Source organism: Asparagus officinalis, chromosome 7, assembly GCF_001876935.1.
Source record: "Asparagus officinalis chromosome 7, Aspof.V1, whole genome shotgun sequence".
Classification (NCBI taxonomy): Eukaryota; Viridiplantae; Streptophyta; class Magnoliopsida; order Asparagales; family Asparagaceae; genus Asparagus; species Asparagus officinalis.
Window position 1 is genome coordinate 130415092 of NC_033800.1, and position 12963 is coordinate 130428054.

A 12963-nucleotide genomic window follows, 5' to 3' on the forward strand; every position below is an offset into this window, starting at 1 on the left:
GGTTAAACAGAAAGACAAAAAAATTGTAAAGCATTTTCTACCAAAGTTTATCAAGGGGTAATTTGATCATTGACTATGGCTAAATTACAATACTTTTTTGTACACCCACTTATTAGTTTGGTTTTTTTTTTTGTAGCTCCAATGAGGTTATGGTACTTTTTCTATGTCCAATGTGCAATTAAACGCACAATTTTGCCATGGTGAAAAAATGCGAAAGCTCTATCCTCCTAGTAGTTTTTAACCTCCCAAGGTTTTTTTTTCACTATATTTGGTGGTAATTAATACCAATATCATCCACTTCTTTGTCCCAAATTTTACTTCTTTATAGTGAAATCAACATTCTTGCATAAGCTTAGGTATAGTTATTATCCTTATACAAATGTCTCAAATAATCTTCTGGCTCTTTTCTCAAGATAGCACTAAGATATAGCATCGCGTGAGATTTTGCGGGTTTTTTTTCCTGTGGGCAAAGTTTTAGGTTTACTTGCACAGTTGGCTCAAGATAAATACCAAAATGTCATCAGAGGTTAAAAAACCAAATTGGTAAGAGGAATGTAAAAAAATACCAACTTGGTAATTTAGCCATTTGAATACATATGAAATAGCAGTGTTGAATTAAGGGTTTTTAGCCAAAATTTATTGGGGATTTGGTCAGAGTTTAAAAGATATTTGGATTTTAGTTCCAAACACCTAAATTTAATTGAAGGTTTCATGAAATTTACCCATCTTTCAATTTTAGATTTTTTTTTTCAATGTACACTGTTGGCCCTATAGTTTTGATAATGATTTGTCAAACAATTTATCACTAATTCATTCTCTAGTTTTTGTTGTTTTGTTTTTTTCTTTACAGGTAATTCAACACACGACAATCAAACGTTAAAAATTCAAGTTCATGTGTGTGCATTCACCTAGGTATAAGTTTAGTTTGCTTACATATATCGTATGTTTATATGTAAGCTCAATATATGTACACTTAACACAATTTTGATGTTTTCTATCAAATAAATGATTTCTCATCGATGTAAGCTCAATATATGTACACTTAACACAATTTTGATGTTTTCTATCAAATAAATGATTTCTCATCGGACTTTGTTACAATAGTTTTTATTTCATGTTTACAGCTCATTCACACTTCTTTATATGTATATAATGTATGCATGATACATATATACATGTTTACAAGTCATATCTCAATTTTCATGTTCACGAAAAACAGGTTTTCTGAACACTTTTCAAAAACAGGGAGTTTTCACAAACGAAAATTGATTTTCCAAAAATTCCTTTTCAAACATGTTTATTTTATTATTTAGAAACTTTTCCCAAAGTTTTACTATTTTTAGAATTGATTTGATATTTTTAATGTATTTTTAAAATCAGCCCAAAACCTGTCATATGCCATGTATCAGTTTGCGGTCGACCGCCACGGTCGACCGCCAGCAGCAAAATTTCTTAGTATAGCTCTTATGTGCTCGCGGCCGACCGTGACGGTCGACCGTGAATCCATGCAGAGACCTTCGCGGTCGACCGCCAGCTTTCAAACCCTATTCTTAGTTTTTTTGTGCCTCGCGGTCAACCGCGAGATTTTCACGATCGACCGCCGATCTCATCATTGTCTTTTAACGGCTATTTTCTGCAACGGCTGTCTGAGGCCGGTCGCCCGCCGATCTCATCATTGTCTTTTAACGGCTATTTTCTGTAATGGCTGTCTGAGGCTATTTTGGTCTTTTCTAGTTAGTTTTGGCTTATATTTTGAGTGGGTGTAAATACCCCATTGCTGCTCTCTTTCAAATATATCAAGAGTTTATTTTTACATAAGTTTTAACAAAAGATTAAGAGTTATTTAAGAGCTGTTTAAGCTGATTTCCTTAATTTGTTCTAAGAAAAGTTTTCTACAACAAGAAGAAGCTTTCAACTCCTATTTGGGATCATCATCTACTGTTCTTCTTGTTTATTTAGAAGTTTCCTAAACTCTTTCTTATATAGCTTATTGATTCATTTTCATAACTTAGCTATATTTTATTTGAGTTGCATTTTATCTATTCACTGTTATCACACACACAATATTAAGCTTAATATTTTCATACTATATAGTGTGGGTTGTAGTGAGTGTGAGCTTCATTTGCGTTCTCATTTGTTGTTGAGAACAAATCATTATATTTAATCTTTATTTGTGAGTATCACTTGTAATACACTTGTACACCGAGAGAAGTGTGAGGTAAGAGACGTGGTCGAATCCAATAGGAGTGGCGTCGGTTGACGAACCTAGGGAGAGGTTGCATCCGAGCACTTGAGGAGGAGGACACGGGCTAGGTTACTATACTTAGTGTGTAAAGTGTGATTGCATAGTATTTGTTGTGTGAGAGTTTTATGTAAGCTTGTAAACCGAATGTGTAGAAGTTTCGGCTTTCAAACCGGATTGTGATAGTAGAGATTTCCTCGAGGTGAGGAGCGGGGACGTAGGTCGTGGTGACCGAACCTCGTAAACATATCGTTTGTTTGTGTTTTGCTTAGCGTACTTTTTATTTGTGCTTATTCATATCATTCTTGCTCATATCTATCTTATATCATTCTTGCAAGAACAAATTAATCAATATTAATTTTAATCGGGATTAGATTAGCATAAGACCCTAATCACCCCCCCTCTAGGGTATAACAATTAGTATCAGAGCTTGGTGCTCTTTGATTTAAGGACTAATCGCCTTGAGTTAAAGATCCAAGTTATCGTTTTTGTGTTAATCTAGTGTTGATTGCTTTTTGCTTCTTGCATATAATCATTATAGATATGTATGATGCATCTAGTCTAGGTTATGCTATTAATGTTGCACCTCGTTTGGATATTTTCCCCTATGATCAATGGTGTGTTAGAGTCAAACTTTTTGTTCAATATAAATAATTCGATTTATGGGAAATTATTGAGGATGCCTATGTCGTTCCCATTTTGGAAAAATCCAAATGGAGTGAAAATGATAAAATATTGTTTAATATGAACAAGCTTTTGTTAGAATATTTGCTTAATGCTTTTCACTCTTTCTTTTCTAACAAATTTGTTAATTTTGATAGTGCTTACGCTTTATGAAAATTTATTGAAGCACATGAAGGGGATTTTGAGGCTAGTCAACAAGCGTTAGAAAATCCCGCTTTAAGTTCTAAAGAAGCCTCATCTCCATGTATAATATCACTAGGTGATAACCCTAGTGAGGTATGCGAGCTTGATAACGATGATATTATTACTTTTGATGAGCTTGCTCTTGAGTTTGAAAAATTACATAATTGCTATATTAATGTAAAGAGTAAGTATGTAAATATGAAATCCACTCATGAAACACTAGCCACTAAGTTTAATTTTATTGCAAATGAAAATATAATTCTTAAAGAATGCAATAAAAATTTAAGAATTAAAAATGCTAGTTTGCTTCATGAAAAACATGATGCCATATTAGAAGTAGATAAGTTAAAATCTATGATGAAAAATCTTGTTTATCCTACTTCTAGTAGCAATGCTTGTATGCACAATGATGAGTTGAATCAAATGAGAAAACGTATATCTACCTTAGATTTAACACTAAACACTTGTATTGCTAATAATAAAAAGCTTATGGAATTGTATGCAAAATACAATGTTAATTCTTCTAAGAAACTTATTCACTATGCACACATGTATGACATAATTCACAAATGTTCTATTTGCGGTCTTAAAGGCCATTTAGCCTAATTTTGTCATAATGCACAAAAAATTGATAAGCTTATTCATGATTGTGCATCTCATCAAGCTTCTTCATCGCATACACATGTACACACACATAGTGTAAATCATAAACATGCTCATATGTACAAATGTGATTTTTGTGGTCGTTTTGATCATTTGGCCATGTTTTGTTTCGATTTGAAAAAAATTCTCGTTTGCAAAATAATTACAAAAAAAATCTATTTTTGCAAATAAACCACATGCATATTATTTCGGTCAACGCAAACCATTCAAACCCCTACATTGCATAAATTGCAATCGCATGGATCATGTTTATAATTTTTGTTTTGACCGTATCGGTGCATAAAATACGCCTAAACGGGTTCATAACCCTAGGGCCTTTTTTAGTGGTACCAAAATAATTTGGGTACCAAAATGAGTTTCATGTCATTTTTTTGTTTTTTGTTTGTTTTTTTTTGAGTAAATTGGTTCTTAGGCTTAAATATTAATTATTGTTATTTTTAAAATCTCATATAAAATAATTTTATGTTTTAAAAAGTTAAGAACTTCTTATATAAGTTTCTGAAAGTTGTTACGGTCGACCGCCACGGTCGACCGTAAGAAAATTTTTCTGATTCGTTTCATTTTATTATCGGATTTCGGTTTCAATTGGTTAATTCTTCTATACCTGAATGAATCACCATCGTTGATCTTATTGTTGAGCTAATCCGGGCCATTCTTTCCTCTCCTCTTATGATCCGACCCTCTTCTTCTTCCTCATTCGAAAATTTTCCCCAAATCTGAAAATTCTCCCACGATCGCCCGTCATTCATCATCGTTCGACCGCGGCTCTTATTCTCTCTCATTTGGTCATCTCTTCATCAATTTCAATTGGAAATTGATTCGGTAATCTCTTCTCTCAACCTTTATATTTCTTGTGTTCTAATTTCAATTCTAGGGTTTCTAGGGTTTTCAACTCTGTCATATTTCTATCTGTAAAACCCTAGTTATTTTTTTTAACTATGCCTCCTAAGAAGAGATCTAAGCCTGAGTCTGGTTCTTCATCTTCCATTGTCTCCCACTATGAGGATTATCTTCTGTTCAAACCCCTAATTAAGAAATATAGGGAACTGTGTAAACTAAAAATCCTGCATAGTCGATATATCAAATACGACGAATTAGCCATGTATGACATTCATGAGATTCTACATGCTGTTGGGTTGGATAAACTATTAGATGTGGAACGTAAGGTTCTGTATTACCCATTTCTTGTTTATCTGTTTTTTGCAAATCTGTTTGTCACCACTTCTGTCGATGGTATTCAAATCATCACCACATCTGTTAAGAACATTCAGATCTCTTTTTCTGCCGACGAGCTTGCAGGAATCCTTAAGATTCTAACAAGTGACGTTGAGCTTATGTCTATCGATCACACCGATCAGGTTGTGAACGATATCTTGTTTAAGCCTGGTTGCACCTATCCTATGAACAACACATCACTCAATCCCACTGCTAAAATCATAGTTCGTATTGTTGCTCAAAATCTTATTCCCAAAACCGGTAGCTTTGATCATTTTGCCCTTGATAAGGTTAATGTTGTTCATGCCATATTTGCCAAAATAAAAGTGAATTGGACAAATGTTTTTCTTAAGAACATGGCATGCAAGCATTATAAATTTCTTTCTTTTGGCAGCTTCATCACCCTTATTCTTCAACACTTCGGTGTTACTCTATCCAATGAACCCAAAGTTGATCCGGATAAGGAATATTTTGATAGAGTTTCTCTCTCCCGTATGTAAATTTCTGACTCCTTATCTGATCCTCCTAAGCCATCATCTTCCCGTTCTCGGTCTAGAGCTTCCACCTCCTCCACTTTTGATATATGTGCCCGATTGGATCATCTTGAGACTCAGGTCTCAACTATTCAGAGGGACGTTAGGACCATTCTCAGTTATCAGCGTCAGTCTCTTAGGATTCCGGATCCCTCTTCCATCTCTGACTCTGACTCAGGTGAGGGCTCTGAAGGAGGATCTGCTTATGGCTCTGGTTCGGGATCTGGCTCTGGCCCTGCTTCTGATGATGGTGGTGATTGACCTTGTTGTTTATTGGATTTTATGATTTTATGCTTATGGTTATGTTTATGTTTTTGTGAAAGAAAACTTGACACTTGTGTTTTGTTTTGAGTTGTAATAACTCTATGGTTTGTGTGGAAAACTATGTGGTATTATGGAACAAATTGTGGTTTGTGTGGAAAACAATGTAGTTTTGTGGGACTAATTCGGTTTATTGTGATTATGTTAGTTTATCATTTCTATGAACAATGTTTATGCCTTGTTTTGTGAAAACAAATATGTGGTATTGTGAAAACATGTTGCTAATGATGCTTTATGCTTGGTTTGGACTTTAAATTTCAAATGTTTATGGCTGTGTATGAATGGTTATGATTATTTAGCTCCTATATTTGATCTTTATATGTCATTTATGTAAATTGACAGGGGGAGCTTTTGTCCATACACTTGGTTATTATCTGTGCTTGAATGCAGGGGGAGCGTTGCTCCTATTTTTTCCTTTTTTGATGTTGTCAAAGGGGGAGAAAATCTACATCTATATATTGATGATCAGTTTAATGTTTAATTCATATTGATGGAATGTTGTGATATGTGGTTTTATATATTAATATAGTTTATTCATGTTATATGTGGTTTATCAATATGTATTTCATATTATTAAATAAATTGTTTGCCATCATAAAAAAGGAGGAGATTATTGGCCATACAATTTTGATGATGATTTATCAAACAATTTATCGCCAATCCATTCTCTAGTTTTTGTTGTTTTGTTTTTCTCTTTACAGGTAATTCAACACACGACAATCAAACGTTAAAGATTCAAGTTCATGTGTGTGCATTCACCTAGGTATAAGTTTAGTTTGCTTACATATATCGTATGTTTATATGTAAGCTCAATATATGTACACTTAACACAATTTTGATGTTTTCTATCAAATAAATGATTTCTCATCGATGTAAGCTCAATATATGTACACTTAACACAATTTTGATGTTTTCTATCAAATAAATGATTTCTCATCGAACTTTGTTACAATAGTTTTTATTTCATGTTTACAGCTCATTCACACTTCTTTATATGTATATAATGTATACATGATACATATATACATGTTTACAAGTCATATCTCAATTTTCATGTTCACGAAAAATAGGTTTTCTGAACACTTTTCAAAAACAGGGAGTTTTCACAAACAAAAATTGATTTTCCAAAAATTCCTTTTCAAACATGTTTATTTTATCATTTAGAAACTTTTCCTAAAGTTTTACTATTTTTCGAATTGATTTGATATTTTTAATGTATTTTCAAAATCAGCCCAAAACCTGTCATATGCCATGTATCAATTTGCGTTTGACCGCCACGGTCGACCGCCAGCAGCGAAATTTCTTAGTATAGCTCTTATGTGCTCACAGTTGACCGTGACGGTCAACCGTGAATCCATACAGAGACCTTCGCGATCGACCGCCAGCTTTCAAACCCTATTCTCAGTTTTTTTGTGCCTCGCGGTCGACCGTGAGATTTCCACGATCGCCCGCCGATCTCATCATTGACTTTTAACGGCTATTTTCTGCAATGGCTGTCTAAGGTTTTTTTGGTCTTTTCTAGTTGGTTTTGACTGATATTTTGAGTGGGTATAAATACCCCATTGCTGCTCTCTTTTAAATATATTAAGAGTTTGTTTTTACATAAGTTTTAACAAAAGATTAAGAGTTGTTTAAGAGCTGTTTAAGCTGATTTCCTTAATCTGTTCTAAGAGAAGTTTTCTACAACAAGAAGAAGCTTTCAACTCCTATTTGGGATCATCATCTACTGTTCTTCTTGTTTATTGAGAAGTTTCCTAAACTCTTTCGTATATAGCTTATTGATTCATTTTCATAATTTAGCTATATTTTATTTGAGTTGCATTTTATCTATTCACTGTTATCACACACACAATATTGAGCTTAATATTTTCATACTATATAGTATGGGTTGTGGGGTGTGATTTAGTGAGTGTGAGCTTCATTTACGTTCTCATTTGTTGTTGAGAACAAACTATTGTATTTAATCTTTATTTGTGAGTATCACTTGTAATACACTTGTACACCGAGAAAAGTGTGATGTGAGAGACGGGGTCGAATCCAATAGGAGTGGTGTCGGTTGACGAACCTAGGGAAAGGTTACATCCGAGCACTTGAGGAGGAGGACACGGGCTAGGTTCCTACACTTAGTGTGTAAAGTGTGATTGCATAGTATTTGTTGTGTGAGAGTTTTCGGTAAGCTTGTAAACCGAATGTGTAGAAGTTCTGGCTTCCAAACCGGATTGTGATAGTGGAGATCTCCTCGAGGTGAGGAGTGGGGACGTAGGTCGTGGTGACCGAACCTCGTAAACATATCGTTTGTTTGTGTTTTGCTTAGCGTACTTTTTATTTGTGCTTATTCATATCATTCTTGCTCATATCTATCTTATATCATTCTTGCAAGAACAAATTAATCAATATTAATTTTAATCAGGATTAGATTAGCATAAGACCCTAATCACCCCCCCTCTACCTAAATTGTAGGTATTTTTAAATTTGACCCTAAATCATGATAATTACAAATTTTGCCCCTAAATTATTTTATTCCTTTAACTTTACCCCTCATCTTAAATTTAATCAAAAATTTTGGGCTAATTATTTTTATGTCCCTATTTAATTGTATTTTAAAAGAAAAATATCAAAAGTAAGATATAATTTGCTTCAACTCAAGAGCCAATACTTTTCTGTACATAACTCATTTCATGTAAAATAAACTCCAAGGTAATTAGAAAATCATGAAAGATGTGTTGCAGAGTATCCCAAATGGATGGATGGAATCAAAACAGCATTTCGTAATATTATTTGTGTTTACTTGATTTCGAGCAATGAAACTAGACCTCTCCAAGTAGGAGATCTTAGAGCTGATACCTAGACTTTATAATGGATCTGAAATTTTTAGATGTAATGCATTATATTCTATTTTATTAATTTCCTTTTAGAAAACAACTTAAATAAAGATAAAAAATTAATTTAACCCTAAAATTTTTAGCAAAACTAGGGCAAGGGTTAAAATTGGGGGAATAAAGCAATTTAAAGGGCAATTTTGAAATTATCCTTTTTTTTTGAAAGGTGGCGGGGGGAGGTTGGGTTGGGAGGACAAACTTTAAAATAATACTTGCAATTTGGAGGGTGTATGTTGAAAAGATGCTTTTGTTAGTACCTTTGTTTTGATGATGATTTACAAACAATCTCTAACATTATTTGTCTAGTATTTATGTTTGCTTATTAGATATTCTAGACAAACACCGATGTTGGAGGTTGGACGGATTACGCGTTCACGATGACATTCAAAGGAGGTTGGCGGAATTAGAATGAAGCTATGCATTCAAGTCAAAGATTCAAGTTCAAGCTTCATCCATATTACCAAGATCGAGGGTCATGAAGATCATTGCTTGGTATATTTAGTTTTTAGGAATTTATACTTTGTGTGTTGGTACTTAAAGCTCATATATACACACATAGACGTTTTGGGTTTTATAACTTTCAAGTTTATATAAATATGAAACAAATAGTTATTTTTATATACATACATATTTCATATTTTTTGTTTTTGTTTTTGGTTTAGCTATACAAATATGAAACAATTGATACATTCATATATATACTCATACGTTTCATATTTATCATTTTTGTTTTTGAAATTTGCATAATATTTGCATTTTTGGAAAAATTATGTGTTATTGGTTTATGGATTAAACAATACTAGTTTATATCTTTTACTTAGTATATAAATCCATTCAAGAGTTTTTAAAAAAAATTAAGTCAAAATGTTAAAAACAAGTGTGTTGACATTTCATATTTTGACCTATTTTTTAAAATGATGAGTTTTCACAATTAGGAGATGTAAAATGATGAGTTTTCACAAGTGTTAAAAACAAGTATGTTCATTTTCATGTTTATAATCATTTCCTAAAGTTTTACATTTTTTACAATTTATTTGTTATTTTTTAAGGCACTTTAAAACTCAGATTTTAAACATGCACAGTGTCTGTGCATGTTCATGAGTCGACTTATAAGCTCTGACAAATCGACTTATGATCTGCTCTGAAAAATATAATTTTTATCTGCTGAGTCGACTTATATCCCCAGCAAGTCGACTTATGATAAGTCGACTTATGTTATCATATAAGTCGACTTATGATCTATTGTGCAGTTTAATGTTTTCGTCTGCTGAGAGTCGGCTTATAACTCATATGAGTCGACTTATATGAGACAAGTCAGTTTATACTCTGTCATAAGTCGACTTATAAACTAACCGTTGTACAGTAACGACTATTTTTTAGATTTTGTTTATTTTATTATTTTTATGGGTTTTTGGTGTTTTCTTGGGCTATTTTCTTCTACCCTATATATACCCCTTTGCTATAACTATTTTCTACTACCAAGAGAGTTTTAAACATAAGTTTAAGGGTGTTTAAGTTTGTTTAAGTGTGTTTTACAAAAGTTTATGTGAAGAGGTTTTCACAAGAGGAAGAAGAAATCATCATTTCGTGTTTGAGCTTTCATCTCATCTCTTTCACTCTTGTTATCATTAGAGAAGTTTTCTAAACTTAATCTCTAGCTATTTATACATTTGATTATTATTTCCATAAGCTAGACTTTAATTGAGTTTATATATGATTTTACTCTTTGTTTACACACACAACCTATTAAGCTTTTAGTATTTCATACATTGTATTATTTGGGTTGTGGTGAGTGTTACATAGAGTATGAGCTTACATTGAGTTCTCATCCATTGTAGAGAACAAACAATTTGTATTTATGCTTTATTATTAAAATACACTTTGTAATACACTTGTATACCGAGAAGAGTGTGTGGTGAGAGACGAGGTCGATTCCAAAAGAAGTGGCATCGGTAGTAAAGCCTAGGGAGATGTTGTAAACCCAAGCACTTGAGGAATGCGACACGGGCTAGGCCAACACTTAGAGGGTGTAGAGTGTGATTGCAAAAGTGTGAGTTATGAAAGTTTTCGGTAAGCTAGAAAACCGAGATTGTGAGATGTAAACGTTTTCGGTTAGCGTTAAAAACCGGTTGAGATAGTGAAGTTCTCCTCGAGAGTGGGGAGCAGAGACATAGGTCAGAAGGACCGAACTCCATGATCATTTTCTTGTGTTTGCATTGGTTATTTGCCCACTATCTTGTTTATATTGTTTCATATCTATTTCACCATTGTGTTAATTATATATCCTTGCACATATAAGTTTTTGAATATCATACTTGCTAGGATATTTGTTAATAAGTTTTAAATTAGCATTAATATCGGATTAGATTAGCATATATCCTATTCAACCCCCTCTAGGATAATTTCAGCTTTTAAATTTTATAGAGAGCATATATTGGTGGTTACATGTGACGACATTATATCTACTAAAGAAAATATTAGTACTTGTTATTTTCACAATTTACTATGGGTATCAAATTAAGATGAGATTGAAGTCATAAATGGATAGGAGAATCAAATAAAAGACATCATAAATAAAGAAACCCATGATCTACTATTCTGTGAGCGAAAAAAGTTAAAAGAATAAATTGAATTACATAAAAGGGAAAGGATGGGGAAAAAGAAACTATTTAAATACCTTTTTCTGTATAAATTTAATTTGTGGTTTGCTATTAACCATATTTTAAAAATCAAGTTTGTGTCTCTCCCTAATTCTGAATTTTAATATTTAAAATAAAAACTTATCCACACGCTTACTTAGTGTGCTTATTTTTTTTCTTTATTTTTCTTATTTTAATTTTGGAATATTATAAACTAAGAGATATAATAAGAGGAGGGCACTTAAGCCGACTAATTTTGAGTTTAAACTTTTATTAGAAAAAATTTCCTAGTCAAGTTATATAATATTGAATTCAACATCAAACAAAAAAAAAATATTTTTTCATCACACATGTTATGTTCAGGGGCTGTTTGTGATGCGGCATAAACATGTACCAAAAAGGTTGCAAGTGCACAACCGTGTCAAGTTATAGTATTTAAGATATCGATCCCACGAGGAAGGTGTTTTGTAGGAGAAAATATAAAATCGGTTCTTATTTTGTGTGCGTGACAAATAGGAGTGATGAGTAAATGTGATTGTGGAGAGATAATGAGAGTAAAAGTGATAGTGTGTGAAACGGCGCAAAATTTAAGTGAGAGTGGATGTGACAAAGAATGTGTGTGATCAATAAGGCAAGAAGGAAAAATGAATAAAATCAAGAAATAAATGAAAAATCAAGAATGAAGAACAAAATTCAAAAGAAAATGTAAGAAATTAAAGATGGTGGATTCAATTATAGACATGGATAATCTAAAATTGAACCCACTTCTTAGAAAAGGGTGATTCCCTAGAGGGTTCTAGCCTAAAGGCGAATCAAACAAAATAAAAATAAACAAAAAAAAAACTAAACCCAAGAGGGTTCTAGCCTCAAGGTGAATAGTATAAAAAATTAAAATCTAACTACAAAATAAATTGCAAAATCTAAACTATAAAATAAAATTACAAGAATTAAATGCACGAAAATAAATCTACTCTATAAGCATAAAATAAATCTAAAGCAAGAGGGTTTTAGCCTCTTGGCTATTTAACAAGAAAATAAAATCTAACTACAAGCATAGAATAAATCTAAACTAATAAGCAATAAAAGAGAAAAAGAAAGAAATGCAAACCTTCAAATAATTCTCCATCTTCATCTTCATCTTCATCATCCAACAAAGAGAAGAAGAGAAAAATTTAAAGTGGTAAAAACATTATTATTATTAATTACAACAAAAAGTTACAATTTTGGAAGGCCTTCTCAATTAAGAGTAGCTCTCCTCTCCAAAAAGGAGTTACAAAAATTTTCACCCCCTTACCCCCTCACTCTCTACCCATATTTATAGTAATCTTCAATGAATATGAGCCATTGGATTTGTCTTGAGCCCCAAGCAACAATCTTCACCTTTGAATTTGCTTTTTGTTCTTCTTTAGCCCATATGATTCATTTATTTTTCAAAAAGAAAATAAAAATCCAGCCCATTGTAAAATATCCGGCCCAATTCTCCATTAAATGATCTGCAGCAGCCCAATGAAGTCCGGTCCATGAAGCTTGTGATTAAAATTCAATAGCAGGTCCGGTTATGAGATTTGATTGCAAAATCTCCAAGTTGCAGCACACATCCGGCC